The 14,241-nt window shown below is 44.6% G+C and overlaps 1 protein-coding gene across 1 annotated transcript in view; it reads right to left on the bottom strand.

Annotated features, from left to right (window-relative positions):
- LOC142582229 (uncharacterized) overlaps nucleotides 1-14,241 on the bottom strand; it is a 109,096-nt gene that overhangs the window by 84,289 nt on the left and 10,566 nt on the right. The gene's annotated exons all lie outside the window — the stretch shown is intronic.

Raw genomic sequence — 14,241 nt, 5'->3', positions numbered from 1 at the left:
GTTGTTGTTCTCCGGTCTCCGGTACCTGTTGATGTGCTATCGCGACATCCTTTACTTCGATAACCGCCCTTTGGGCCAGACATCCGATGTAACTCATCGGATTCATACCGGAGACGCCAGCCCCAACTGACAACGTCATTATCGTGTGTCCCATGCTGTGCGGCAAGTGATTCAGCGCGAGGTCGACAAGATACTCACCAAAAACGCCATTGAACCTTCCTGTAGTCCCTGGTCCATCACTTATCGTCCTAGTAAACACGAAGGATGGCATGCTGGCGCTTCTGCGTCGACTATATACCATCACTTGAACAAAGCCGCCCGTAAGGACGTCTACCCACTGCCGCGGGTTGATGCCCTCGACTGTCTTCGCGGCTCTACCTACTCTCAACCATCGACCTCAAGATGCTGCCAGATCTCTGTCGACGACCTGGACCGCAAGACCGCGTCTGTTACACTCGACGGTCTTTTTCAAATTAAAGCAACGCATTCGGCTTACGTAACGCCCCCGCCACGTTTGAAAGAATGATCGACTCTCTTCTTCGTGGCTACAAATGGTCGAATGCAGGCATGTACCCAGGGGGTAGGGGACCCAAAAAAAATTAAGCGGCAGTTGTCCTCATTTATTGCAACGGTCACGTGCATCGGTGTTACTTCGTTAGTTGAACCTTCTTTGCTTAGACTGAACCAGGGACCAGGAAAGGGATTCGGTTCGTGGTCATCTGGTCTGTATGCTCGTGGAATGAGTTACTGCCGGGGAAAACGCCAATTGCATTTAACTTTTCCTTTTGCTTCATTATTTCCTCGACTGACGGCACGCCGCGACGCTGGCAGATCCTCGGAACCATATGTTCGCGATATGGGTTAGATAAGGTGGAAAATAAAATAATGCGAGACAGTGTCCATCATAAAGCCCTGCAATAACCCTTAAAATCATAAGCAATATGACTGTCACCTGTTACCTCGTCTGGTTTTTCCCTAATTGTACGGCACTTTTCGGGCAAAATTGGCAACTGGAAATAAGAGTAGCAAGGAGTTGAGAAATTAAGCGACATACTAAGGGAGAGAGCCGAGGCAACAGCCACACAGGAAGGCAAAGCGAAAATTAACAAATGTAACCGTTGTTCCTGAAAATATTTATGGATGAACATCTTTTTATTTAAATAGGAAGTAGAGAAAACGCCGCCGGAAGTGGAGAATGAGTCCGTGTGTTTTGAATGGCGCTTTTACAGTTATCGGTCAGGCCGCCTGACATAGCCACTTCTCTGCTGTGCTTATGTAGGTGTTTTTCTAACCTTCCGCGGTGAATGCAGTACGTTAGAACCGCAGAGTTCAGCGCTCTGCGCGGTTGTACGGGACTGGTGGCCACTCACCGTTACGCAACTTCCCAAATAACAATACGAGTCGGTTTTGGCACTTAGTAGAGCAGTAAAAGAGAGATCCAAAAGAACTGTGATTGTTCCGTAAATATATATTTCTATATAATTCTTCCAAAGCTAATTCAAATAACGCTACTAGAAATATTTATTTGACACCTTCGCTTGTTTACTTGTTCTTGCCAGTGTTCTTCCTGCGCATCTTTCCTGCGCGAGTCCATTTGATGTGATTCCTTGTTTGTCAAGAAAATGAGAGGTGTATAGACCTTATTTCATTTCTCTTTTGTAGGTTTACGCGTCTCTATGGCTAACGGTGGGCATTAGTCACAACTGTACTAGTAAAGTTAACCCCCTCCCCCCTCTACTGCATAGAAAAGTTACCTTGGTTTGCCAACGAAAAAATCTTGTACGTGCCTGGTCGAATACCTCTGACTTCTAGATGATGCAATAGTTTTTTCACCAGCATTTGAGAGCCGCCTGACTCGCCTATCGAAAGTGCTTGGCGTTTTCCGACCGAGCTGGCCTTCATCTGAACTCTTCGAAGTGCAGCTTCGGTCGTTCTGAAATTACTGTCCTAGGCGAACATGTGAGTTCTCGTGGCGCCCAACTTGATCCTGAGAAAACTTGCGCCGTGAAACATTTCCGTGTGCCGCGTTCGGCCAAATATGTCCGGAGCTTTGCTGGCTTGTGTTATTTCCGGCGTTTTGTCAAGAACATCGCCGACATTGCCCGTCCGATAACAAAGCTCCTGCAGAAGGAAATCACATTTCCATGGGGGTCTGAACAAGCCGATGCATTCCACGCGCTCACCAGCTTGCTTACTACGCCTCCCATCTTGGCGCATTTTGACCCCACAGTGCCTACAGAAGTTCGCAACGCCAACGGGCACGGCCCCGGCGCTTTCCTCGCCCAGAAGCAACAATGCTAAGACCGTGTCGTCGCCTACGCCAGTCTCCTCCTCTTGCCTTCAGAACGCAAGTTCTCAATCACTGAACGCGAATGCCTTGCTATAGTTTAGGCAGTCGCAAAATTTGAACCGTGCCTATATTTCACCGTACCTTTTCGGTCATCATAGACCACCATGCGCTGTGCTGGCTCTCGTCCCTCAACTGGACAACTTGATCGCTGGGCGCTGAAGCTTCAAGAATACAGATTTGATGGCCTTTACAAGTCGGGCGCCCTGCACCATGATGTCGATTGTCTGTCACGTCATTCCGTGGGCCCTACCGACTCCACGGCCCATGATTCTGACACCTGCGCCCTCGCCATCTTCGACTCGTGTGATATACGCAATCAACAGCTCAGCGATGTAAACTTGCGGTCCATCGTTGATTGCATGTGCTCTAATCACTCCGACCCGTCCCTTAAGCTGTTCGTGCTCCGTGACAATATTCTCTACCGCCGCAATACCAACAGTGACGGTACCGGGCTTCTGCTCGTGGTACCTACGACCATCCGTTCTACTCTTCTCCACCAGATCCACGATGCCCCAACAGCCGGCCACCTCGGAGTATCCCGTACCACGACGGCCTGCCACGTGCATCGAAAACGCCGTCATCTGCTGCGACGCCACCAGTCAGGGACTGCTGTCTGAGATCGGCATATAAAATGCCTCAAAAACGCGCTTGGAACGCCTTCGCCCGTGAAACCCGACGCGTCCCATCCTCAACAACTAGCGCCGTTCGGCCCAGCCAAGCGGTCGAGAATGCAAAACGGCTGCCTCGTTCGCTTCCATTGCAGCTCGCCTGACGCGGCAGGCCGCACCTTTTTAAGCATGAAGTGCTTTTATCTTCCGTTATCGACGACCTTCAAGTAACCTTGAACTAAAAGCCAGAGCCGTTATCCGGGCACTCAAACGAGAACATCCGGGAAAGTTGACAAGGAAATTGATTCATCCGTAGGCACGCTTACAACTGTGGTATGAACGTAAAGTACAATATAAGGCATAGCACATGTAATACATCATACTTGATATAAACAAAACAGATCAGCAAATGAAATACTAAATGGTGTCTTTTACACTTGCTTTGCTACACACAACAACAACAACAAAATATAATTACACGCAAAAGCATTATTGTCAGCCACTAATGCATGAAAGACACCCGGGGCACATACAAATACAGTCTCAACTCAGGCAAACAGAATTTGAGCGTTATTTTGGCTGTAGAAAGACTTTGCCCCGGGAGACGGTTAGGTACCGCGTAGACCAGCGGCGAAGAAACTCGGCGAAGACAACTGTTCTTCAAGATTACCCCATACTATCACCCGTAGTTTGCGCATTCTTGGGTACATTGCTCTATTTGACTGCCGTGATCGTTCTGCAATGTTGCGGAAGCCCCACAAAACGTACCTATCGCTGTAGTAGACAAGACTCGCAAACCAATCTCGGCACTGTAGTGGACGCACGATGGATATTGCAAACATCTTTGCAACTAGCTTCCAGAAGGTACGTGCTACAACGCACTCCTTTACTACATGCGCGTTGGTCTCTGTTTGTGTGAAATGCAAGCATTTATCATTTGCCAGCGTTCCAGCCTGTCTCTTGTAGGTAGAATGCCCCACTGATAATTCCAGTGCAAATCCTTCACTTGAGAGGGCAAATCACATGAAAGCACGGCTGTCCATGTTTGTGTAGTAGCTGTCCATGGAGGTACAGCTGTCTCACACAACATCTCACAAAGCCTGGAAACTGGCGTCGCACACCACTTTGTAATTCTTAGTTGTACAAGCTGGTTTTGCAAGCGCGCAACCACCGCATACTGCGGTGCTGGCGTTATCGCTGTCGGAAGCAAGTTGCCTGTATTCTGCGGCGTAAGCGTTCGACGGTAATGGCTGTTAGGAGCGGCCTGCAGGGGTACTGCTCTGCAAAGCTATTTCAGCCCGCTGCACGTGCTCCGATCGATCGGGGTGGTGGCGCCCTTCGGAGAACCAGCGAGGACAGCGCTAACCAACCATGAACTTACTTCAGAGAACTGCGGACTACGGCAGCGGCAATCCACCAGGCGCCTCGTTCGGAGAATCGCAAGAAGAGCTTCCCTGACAAAAGGGTGCTTTGCGGTACGGGGGCCCAAGGATTCGTCACAATCTGCTGACACCCGTGGCGACTACAGGAAGAAGTCAGCTCTGGAATTTAGAGGCGCCGGCTGGGCCCGGGCGTGGCCACCTGGCTACAGGGACGCAAGACAATGGACACCACGACGGCCGCATTGGGAAGGTCAGCTCCGAGTGCTGCGAAGGTCGTCTGCCCTCGGAGGGGGGCAGTGAAAGTGCGTACGTGTGTGTGTGAGCCCTCCTCCTCCAAAAGGGCGGGTCGTCTACGATGCCGTCGAACGATGACGTCGAACGGAGTGTTTATAAGCACCTGTTTGTCGCTGCTACGGTGTGCTCGTGCTCGTCTGTGCTCGTCAATGTACTCGTGATCGTACTCGTGAGCTGTGTGCTCGTTTGCTGTATGCTCGTCTTGTGGGCTCAATTTGGGAGTCACGCTAGACTGTCGATGTATCTCCTATTTAAAATGTAAATGCTGTAAATAAACCCTGTTCACCTAGTTCCTCTCTACGACCTTCAACCCTTACAAATGGTGGCAGCGGCGAGATCGTCCGACAACTCCTACAACTGTATGCCAGCGGTGGGATCGTCCGACAACTCTTACATGGCCCAGCCAATACAGGAGCAGTGGCCTACCCGGGTACTTATCATAATCAAGTCGATCACATGTACTCTTAATGCACAGCAACCTACCAAATGTAACTATGCGCTCTGGCAGCGGCGAGATCGTCCGACAACTCCTACAACTGTATGCCAGCGGTGGGATCGTCCGACAACTCTTACATGGCCCAGCCAATACAGCAGCAGTGGCCTACCTGGGTACTTATCATAATCAAGTCGGTCACATGTACTCTTAGTGCACAGCAACCTACCAAATGTAACTATGCGCTCTTATCCCACCGTGTGTCTGCTCCCTCCCCCTTCACCTTACTAGGGCGGAGGAAGTTGTGCTTAGGAGGCTTCGGGCCGGGGTGGCCCTTACACCGGCTGTTGTCTCAAGGTGGAACTGGTCGCATTTACCACTGGGTGCTACGTGTCCATACTGCTCTGTTCCTGTGGTGAAATCAGATGCATACCACCTAATACGGACATGTACGGGTTTACAATCGGAACGCTCGCGTCTCCTACTGCAAGCCGGCCTCCGCTACAGTGTGACAACCAGCTATGACCGCTGGATACATGACAACAGATTCCACAAAACACTGCTTCAATTCATACACAACACAGGCCTCACAGCACACATATAATACAGATATACGCTCCAGGAATTATACCTTAAGGGCAAGCCTTCATCGCAATAAAAAAAAACTATGCACGGCAAGGTCCATCCTCCGCTGGATTTTGGCAGACGCAAAAACTGCTGCGCTACGTAATGCGACTTGTTTAGCCAAAGCCATGAGGAAATAAGTGGGTTTCTACGCGTACTGTTGGTGAAAGCGGGAGAGCTACCCTTCCAGCAAACCACATATTACCGCACAATACGTTCTTAATAAAGAAAGCCCTTTCTGCCAGCGGTAGTGGCGACGCCGTCACTGCTTCCGACTGTTCCTTAATGGAGCTGACAATGTATCACCACATGCGAGGTGAAACACCACTTGCACAAAATTTGATGCCTAGTATTTGCATATGCTCGGTCTGTTTAATGTCTCCTGGTAATGTTACCGCAGCGCAACCTAAATTTAATGCTTCACACTTCTTCATATTTATTTTGCCCCCTGACACTGAAACATATTTATTATAAATACGAAATACCTCTACAAGACTGTCCCCATCCCGTAAGAACAAAGTGATGTCATCCGCATACGCTGATACTTTTATTCACTCTGTTCCCGGCATAGGAAGACCCCTTACGAGCGGGCTCTCGCTAAAACGCCTTAACAACGGGCCAATCGCAAGCACAAACAATATGAGTGACAAAGAACAGCCCTGCCACACTCCCCTTGTCACATCAAACCTATGTGTCAAAATGCTGTTAAGTAGCAGTTCAGCTCTTGTTCCCGAATACAACCTCCGCAGGATATCTAAAAACTCTTCAGGGAAGTTATAGCATAACACCTAAGGAGTGGAAAGTTGCGAACGTCGTACCTACCATAAAAGTGGCCCAAAAGATATTGGCTCCAACTACAGGCCAATTTCTCTAACGAGTGTGTGTAGTAAAACACTGGAGCACATTGTATACTGTGCCATAATAAAACATCTAGAAAACAATAATTTTTTTAGCTAATATCAGCATGGTTTTAGGTCTGGTCGATCTTGTTCGACACAGCTCCTAGAATTCAGCCACGATCTTTTTCATTCATTCGATCTCGGTGTATAGACTGACTGTATACTTCTGGATTTTAGAAAGGCATTTGATTCTGTTCCCCATGTTTTACTGTTGTATAAGCTATCATCTCTCGGTATCTCTCCTTCATTGCTTGATTGGATTAAGTGTTATCTACAAGAACGCATGCAACGTGCTGTAATTAATGGCCCACAATCTGATTATATTGCTGTTACATCGGGAGTTCCCCAGGGATCTGCTTTGGGGCCATTGTTATTTTTGGTCTATATCAATAACATTGCCGAGGTTGTGTCATGCAAAGTGCGTCTGTATGCGGATGATTGTGTGATTTATCACTGCATTATGTCTGCCACTGACCCCGAGTGCTTGCAGCGCAATTTTGACTGTATAAAACGCTGGTGTGTTAGGTGGCAAATGTCTTTGAACCCCAGTAAGTGTCAGCACGTGCCATTTACACGTAAACAAAATCCATATCTATTTCATTATACATTATACAATGTCCAGCTATCGCGACTAACTCAGTATAAGTATCTTGGTGTTTATTTCTCATCGAATTTCACTTGGACTAAGCACGTTGAACATGTTACAGCGAAAGCCTGTAAAATGCAAAATTTTGTTAAAAGCAACTTCCGGTTAGCTCCTCCCCAAATTAAAGAACTACTTTATTTTTCGAACGTAAGACCCATATTAGAGTATGCCTGTATGGCCTGGGACCCGCAAACCAAAACTCTGTATAATATGCTCGAGCATGAACAAAACCGCGCAGCCCGTTTTGTCTGTAATAACTGTGACTTTACTTCTAGTATTACAGCACTTAAGGATAACTTGGGGTGGGAATTATTAAGCACACGCAGACAAAACATGAGATTAGAAAAGCTATTTTAAAATTTATTTCGGTATGGTTAAAATAGATAGAGAAACTTACCTTTTACCTCCTCATTTCTTATCTCACAGAAGTGACCACTCTTTAAAAATAAGAGAACTTATTTGTAGAACAAACGTCTTCAAGCATTCATTTTTTCCACACACAATATCACAGCGGAATCAGCTACCGCAGGAAATGGCTGACTGTCGCACTGAGGCATCGTTCAGAGCATTTCTGCTGAACTTATAGCGGCGTGAACATTACTATTGTTGTGTTACTTTTTGGTTGACCACTTCTGTATTTTGTCGAGCTTATGTACACTATGTATTCCCCCCTGAAATAATGCCTTCGGGCACTGCAGGTACTTGAAATAAATAAATAAATAAATAAATAAATCCTCAAATAAGTACTGGTGTTCTAAGCGGTCAAACGCTTTGGCTTGGTGCAAGCTTACTGATACTCCTGAAGCCTCACGCGCTGTTGTGTATTCTATGATATCGCATGTTAAGTTCAGAGATGAAAATATACTCCGACCAGGCACGGAACATGTTTGATGTACACTGACTATTTTCGGCAATGATATCTTCGTGCGATTTACAAGAAGGGTTGTCAATATCTTATAGTCTGTCTTGAGCAGCGTTATAGGCCTCCAGGATGAGGGTTTTGCAAGGTTGGAGTCTGGCTTTGGCAAGAGCATTACGCGGCCCCGATTAAACGATTTAGGAATACCTTCCCGTGCAAGAATGCCGTTAAGGAGTGATACTAAGACAATGCTTACTTCCTCCCAGCGGTAAAATTCGACTGGTAAGCCATCTGGACCGGATGTTGATCCGCTGTTCATAGATCGTATAACATCAAGAACTTCTTGCAGATTTGTTGGAGACAATAAATTCTTGCCTTGTGTATCTTCCACTTGAGGTAGGTTATCGCAAAAATATGAAATTTCTTCAGCCAACAGTTGGGCCTTGTAAATCTTTCCCGATGAGAATGCGTCTGAGAACCAGTTCCAAAAATTATTTCGGTATCTCGCCTCGCACCGCTCTCTGTGCCATCTTCTATTATAACACTTTCAATAAAAGAGCTGCCATTTTGCCTCCTGATGGACGTACGAGCCAGCCCCAGTACCTCAGGATCAGAAATTGGCCTGTCCGTCATTCACGCCTTTGCAGAGGTGCGAGAGTACCAGCTCATAAGTCTACGGTATCGTTCACGCTGATGGTCTAGGTATTCACGCATTGTTGCGAGAACAAAACAAAATCATCCGGCCAGCTACTCAAACCTTAAGAAAATGCGTTCTCTGGTCCCCAACCTTTTGTACATGACTGCATTACATACGCTAGTTACTGTCCAAACAAGTTACAAAAATATTGCTTCCGAGTTCTTCTTAATGTTTGTTCACAATATAACTCAAGCTGTAACTTCTATCGCGCTGAAGCACTTATTTGTCATTTCCAACAGCGGACGCTGCTTGCTTTCTATACTATGGCGCGTACCCAATACGGGGGATTGGCCAAGAAGCGGTTATAGGAAAACGGGTTTTTGAAAGGAGAGCAAGCTAAGCTAGGAGGTAATAAATTTTAATCAATCTATATAGTTAGAATTTTGTCAATTAATAAATAATCAATCAGTAGGTTAACGTAAATTCGAATTTTATAATATAATAAATCAGTAAATTGACTAGGTATCCTCCATGCGTCACCAAGGAACTCGCGTACGGCCCTGCATATACGTTCCTGCGGCTAATACTCAACGTTGACGCCCCAAAGCAGAGAGTGCTTCCAGTGTTTATGGCAATGCCTAATTGTTGGAATGAAATTCTGAGGTATTTCTTTCTCTATATTGCGAATCAGCGGCATGTTAATAAAAATGATCAATATTTTCAGGTTTCTTGCAGAAGCGACATAGAGGGGAAAGCGCCAGGCCAGACCTGTGTAGATAAAGATTTAGTGGTGGAATACGGCATCATAATTTTGGGAAAGAGATTTCCAGTTTATATGTGGGTCACCATTGATTGTTCCAAGATACAGCAAATGGTTTAAGTCTTTTATTTGGAATGTCTGTCTTGCAGAGTATTTTAAAAGCGATAGTTTTCTAAATCTAGCCGGAGGTGATTTAAGCAGAAATCGGCAGAAAATACAGGATTGGTCCATCTAGAGATGTGCGTGCAAGTGTGTCGGCCATTTCATTTAAAAGCAAGCCACACAACCTGGTATCCATATCAAGCGCAACAGACGCAAGGTCTAAGTGATTAATGATTCTAGTTCACTCAAAACAGTACGGTTAGAGGATGAGGTTAGTGCTGTGCACACTGACAACGAATCGGACACTATTGCAGCTGTCGAATAATTTACAGGAAGTTTTCAAAGAGCTAAATAACTGCTAATAATTCTGCTTGAAATAAAGGTGGAAAGCCAGGTAGTCGCATTGAATACGACCGGGATAGCACCTCAGAAAAAAATGTCTACACCCGCTTTCTCTTCACACGTTGATGCATCCGTCGCTACTTCTACTACATAATAATAATAATAATAATATTAATAATAATAATAATAATAATAATAATAATAATAATAATAATAATAATAATAATAATAATAATAATAATAATAATTTATTCCACAAAGTCACAAAAAAGCAGCGTACATAACAGGACTGCCAAAGCCACACAGGGCTTGAGCGGCAGTGCTTGGCAGGCAGCGGAACAAACACTTATTCAATTGACATGTACTTTTCACATTAAAAGTAGTCTATGAAGAAAAAAAATAAAGAAGAAAAAAACTAATAATTCCCTGAGGCGACTAGTTATCAATTTGCCTGAGTGCCTTTTTTTAGCTTGTATTTGGTTTGAGCGCGCAAGACGGTTTGAGAGAATTTGTTAAAATATACAGGAACATAGTAGTCTCGGATTCTCTTGCCATAGCTTGTACAACGCCTGGGTACGAGGTAAAGATTCTTAGGCCGCAAACAACGTGAGGGAACGTACTTTACCCTGAAATTACTTTCCCAGAAGTGCTTTGGCACAACAGTTTCCAGCAGTAGTTGATTAAAGTCTGGCATAAATAAGGTTTTGAAAACGTCACTTTTGTCATTAAGATTTAAGTCATAGCTGATGTTCTTTAGAATAGAACGGAGAACAGAGTTGACCCTAGTTTGCCAACCAATTGCACAATGACCATAAACTGTTATGCCGTACCTTAATACACTATAACACAACGCATGTACAACAAGTTTTCGAACAGAGAGGGGCATATAATATCTCAAACTGTATAGCACACAAGATACCGCACGAAGCCGTTTGCATACATAATCTAAGTCCCTTATTATCAATTTTCAATTGCGCTAAATGATCGTGTAATAATCCGCTTGGATAACTAGTTGGCAGGCGTTTAGCGTTGGAAGGAAATGTGTCGTCAAATTCAATTCTAATAGTATGTACGCGTCTTTTTTAGGTGAATGATCACGGGTATCTGAATTTTTAATGGTTCTAGTCGTGCATGCACAAAAAGAACCTGCAGATTGTATATACGAGACCATGTATCTTCAAAAACGCAGATCTTTCCTTAACAAATGCATACTGCGATCGTCTCAATGAAGATGCGTAAATGTTTAAGTAGGTTTTTTACTGTAAAAATGCGGAATCTGCAAACAAGTGTGGGTAATCGGGCTTCTTGATATAATAGATTATCAGCAACAAATTGTGGCAAATTAAAGCAAATCCAGAGAGCCTCTCGCTCCAGAAGAACGAGGGGGTTAATCTGGTATGCTGGCCTAGCAGCGAATAAAGCGCACCAAAACTCCAATATGGTTCGAACATAGATACGATAAATCATAACGAGAGTGTCCCTGCACAGCCCAGAGAAGCGCTGACCGAGCTTACGAATCATGCCAACAGCGCGCGCGGCCTTAGACGTTACATGTTCGATGTGGTTGCGCCAGCCAACTTTGGATTGTATATAACACTAGATACTTAATTTAAGTCACGCTGAGGGATTATTTCTTGACGGTATTGGAGGGAGACATTAACACGTATATTTAAGGGAAACACAAGCAACGCCCCCTTGCTAACATTATATGACATGTGAAGATCCTCAATCCAATTTTCAAGAAATGGTTGACTATGAGTGAGTGACTATCGCTCGCTGACGCAAAGGATGCAACGTCAGCTACGTAAACATACACTTGTACATCATCACACAGTTGAATTGAACTCATTAGAAAATTAAACAAAACAGGAGAAAGAACGGAACCTTGTGGAACTCCTCTGGACCGATCATATTTTGACGTCGAAACGCCGCCTTGGGAGCAATAGAATTTTCGACCTCTTAGGAATTCATAAATACAATTTGTAATATATGGAGCATTCGTGCTCTTTAGGATATGCAGGAGAATAACATGATCTACACTGTCGTATGCCTTAGTTACATAAAGAGTCACCAACGTTGCATACTGCCGCCTGTGTCGATCAAGCTTAATGCGTCCCTCCAAATCGACGTGCGCGCGCCAAATCGAGCATCCGGGTCTAAATCCAATCTTACACGAGCTCAGTAATGTGTTATTAGTTAAAAACCTTATTATACGGACGTATAACACTATTTCTATTAGTTTCATAGCATTAGATGTTAGTGCAATGAGCCTTACGTTGTCCATATGCAATCCCGCTTCTTGTTTCTTAAGCAGGGAAATAATCTTAGCAAGCCTCCAATCTGAAAGAATCCAACTGTTCTTAAGGGAGTAGTTGACGATATTAACTAGGTCCTGTGGAGACACGTCAAATAATATTTTTAGCATGCTCGTTGTGATACCATCTGGATTTGGAGCTGAGGCATGTAGCAGTCTCACAACGTGCGCAAGCTCTTCAATCGTTACATTTATAAAAGTCGCCCGGATGCAAACCTGACAAAGTTCAATCGTAACTGAGCTGCAAAACGTTTCTTTAATCCTCTGGAAATTTTTTCCAATGATTCTTATAGTTCTTTAGGCGATAGGATTACTGAATCAATATTTACGGGCGTTGGTAAAGCCTTGCGAAAACGAAGAAACTAAAAAAGATACTTTTTATTGCCACTCTTCGCCAGAAAATTATAACATTTTTCATCGTAATTATTCTTTGCTAATGAAACTGTTCATTTAAACATAGCCGCAGTATACGTACAGTTACTCCAATTTGTGCAACGTTGCTTAAGAAGTTTCTTCCACGCAACCTTTCGGCGTCTATGATCTCGTGCACAGTCATGGTTCCACCATAAACAACCAGAACTACCTTTTGCTGTCGATACTACAAACTCAGATTTCTTTAAGGTTCCATTGAAAACCAAGCAAAGACTCGTAGCTTTAGTGTGTCTCTCTCTATACATATCAAAGAAGGCAACGTTAACTGTAACGTTTTTCTTACATTTTGGATAGTCCACAAAACTATGTACTTCATTATCTAAAGAAACTAAAGCGCAGACAATATCCATCAATATGGGACGATGATCACTACTTGTGGCGTCATCAACGATAGCCCAAGATGAGATTGATAAATTGAGCCAGCAAATGATAGGTCTAAGACAGAGCACGACAGCCATCGAACGAAAGTTGCAACTTTAGAATTTAAACAAGCAAAATTGTTCGAAGATGCCCAATTCCATAAATGTTTCCCAGGTGCATCAGTGCGGAAACCCCACGCCACATGATGTGAATTAAAGCCACCCGCGAAGAACGTGTTCCTTTCGCAGTAGTCCACGGGGACCTCAAGTGTACAGACATCTTCTATCCCAGCAGGGAAATAGGTATTAACTATACAGGTGGTGCACAGCCTGAAATTGTTATTTTTAATACTAAAATTTCACATTTAGGAAATATATTTCGATATGAAACTTTTGCTTTATGGCAAAGTTTAGACGAGATGAACGAAGCCAGTCCTCCACCTCGGGAAGGGTTTTCCAATCGAAAACAATGATAGTTTTTTAATGAAAGTCTTGACCAGCTGTCAACCAAGTCTCTTGTAACAGTATCGGGAGTACGTTGGGATATGAGATATAATAAACCTGTAGTAGCATAAAGTATTAAAAAATGATGGGGTTTTACGTGCCAAAACCACTTTCTGCTTATGAGGCACGCCGTAGTGGAGGACTCCGGAAATTTTGACCACCTGGAGTTCTTTAACGTGCACCTAAATCTAAGCACACGGGCGTTTTCGCATTTCGCCCTTATCTAAATGCGGCCGCCGTGGCCGGGATTCGATCCCGCGACTTTGTGCTCAGCAGCCCAACACCATAGCCACTGAGCAACCACGGCGGGTAGCAGAAAGTATTGACCACCAATTCCAATGAAGTACCCTAAGGCACCCTATGTTGACGAAAGCAGAGCAGCAGCAACTGCTGGCTCCAAAATAGTTACTTTCAAAATGTCTGGTCTACTGAGAGAATCTTTCACACAATTTTTAGTTTGTGTGTTAGTAGGAGAACTAGGCAATTTGTTATTACGAGATCTTGCTCGTTTGCGAGTCCGAGGCCCATGTCTACATCCTGATTGCCTAGCGACTCTGATTCCGAGTGAACTTCTTGATCAAAGTGTTGTTCAGTTGAAACTTGCGCTAAATCTGTACTCGCCGAAGGGAGCGATTTCGACACTTGTGATTTAGGAGACTTAGCAAGAGAGGAGGTCTGATTTTGGACGCTACATTT

The sequence above is a fragment of the Dermacentor variabilis genome, chromosome 5, assembly GCF_050947875.1.
Source record: "Dermacentor variabilis isolate Ectoservices chromosome 5, ASM5094787v1, whole genome shotgun sequence".
NCBI classification, from domain to species: domain Eukaryota; kingdom Metazoa; phylum Arthropoda; class Arachnida; order Ixodida; family Ixodidae; genus Dermacentor; species Dermacentor variabilis.
This window is presented reverse-complemented; position numbering and strand designations above follow the sequence as displayed.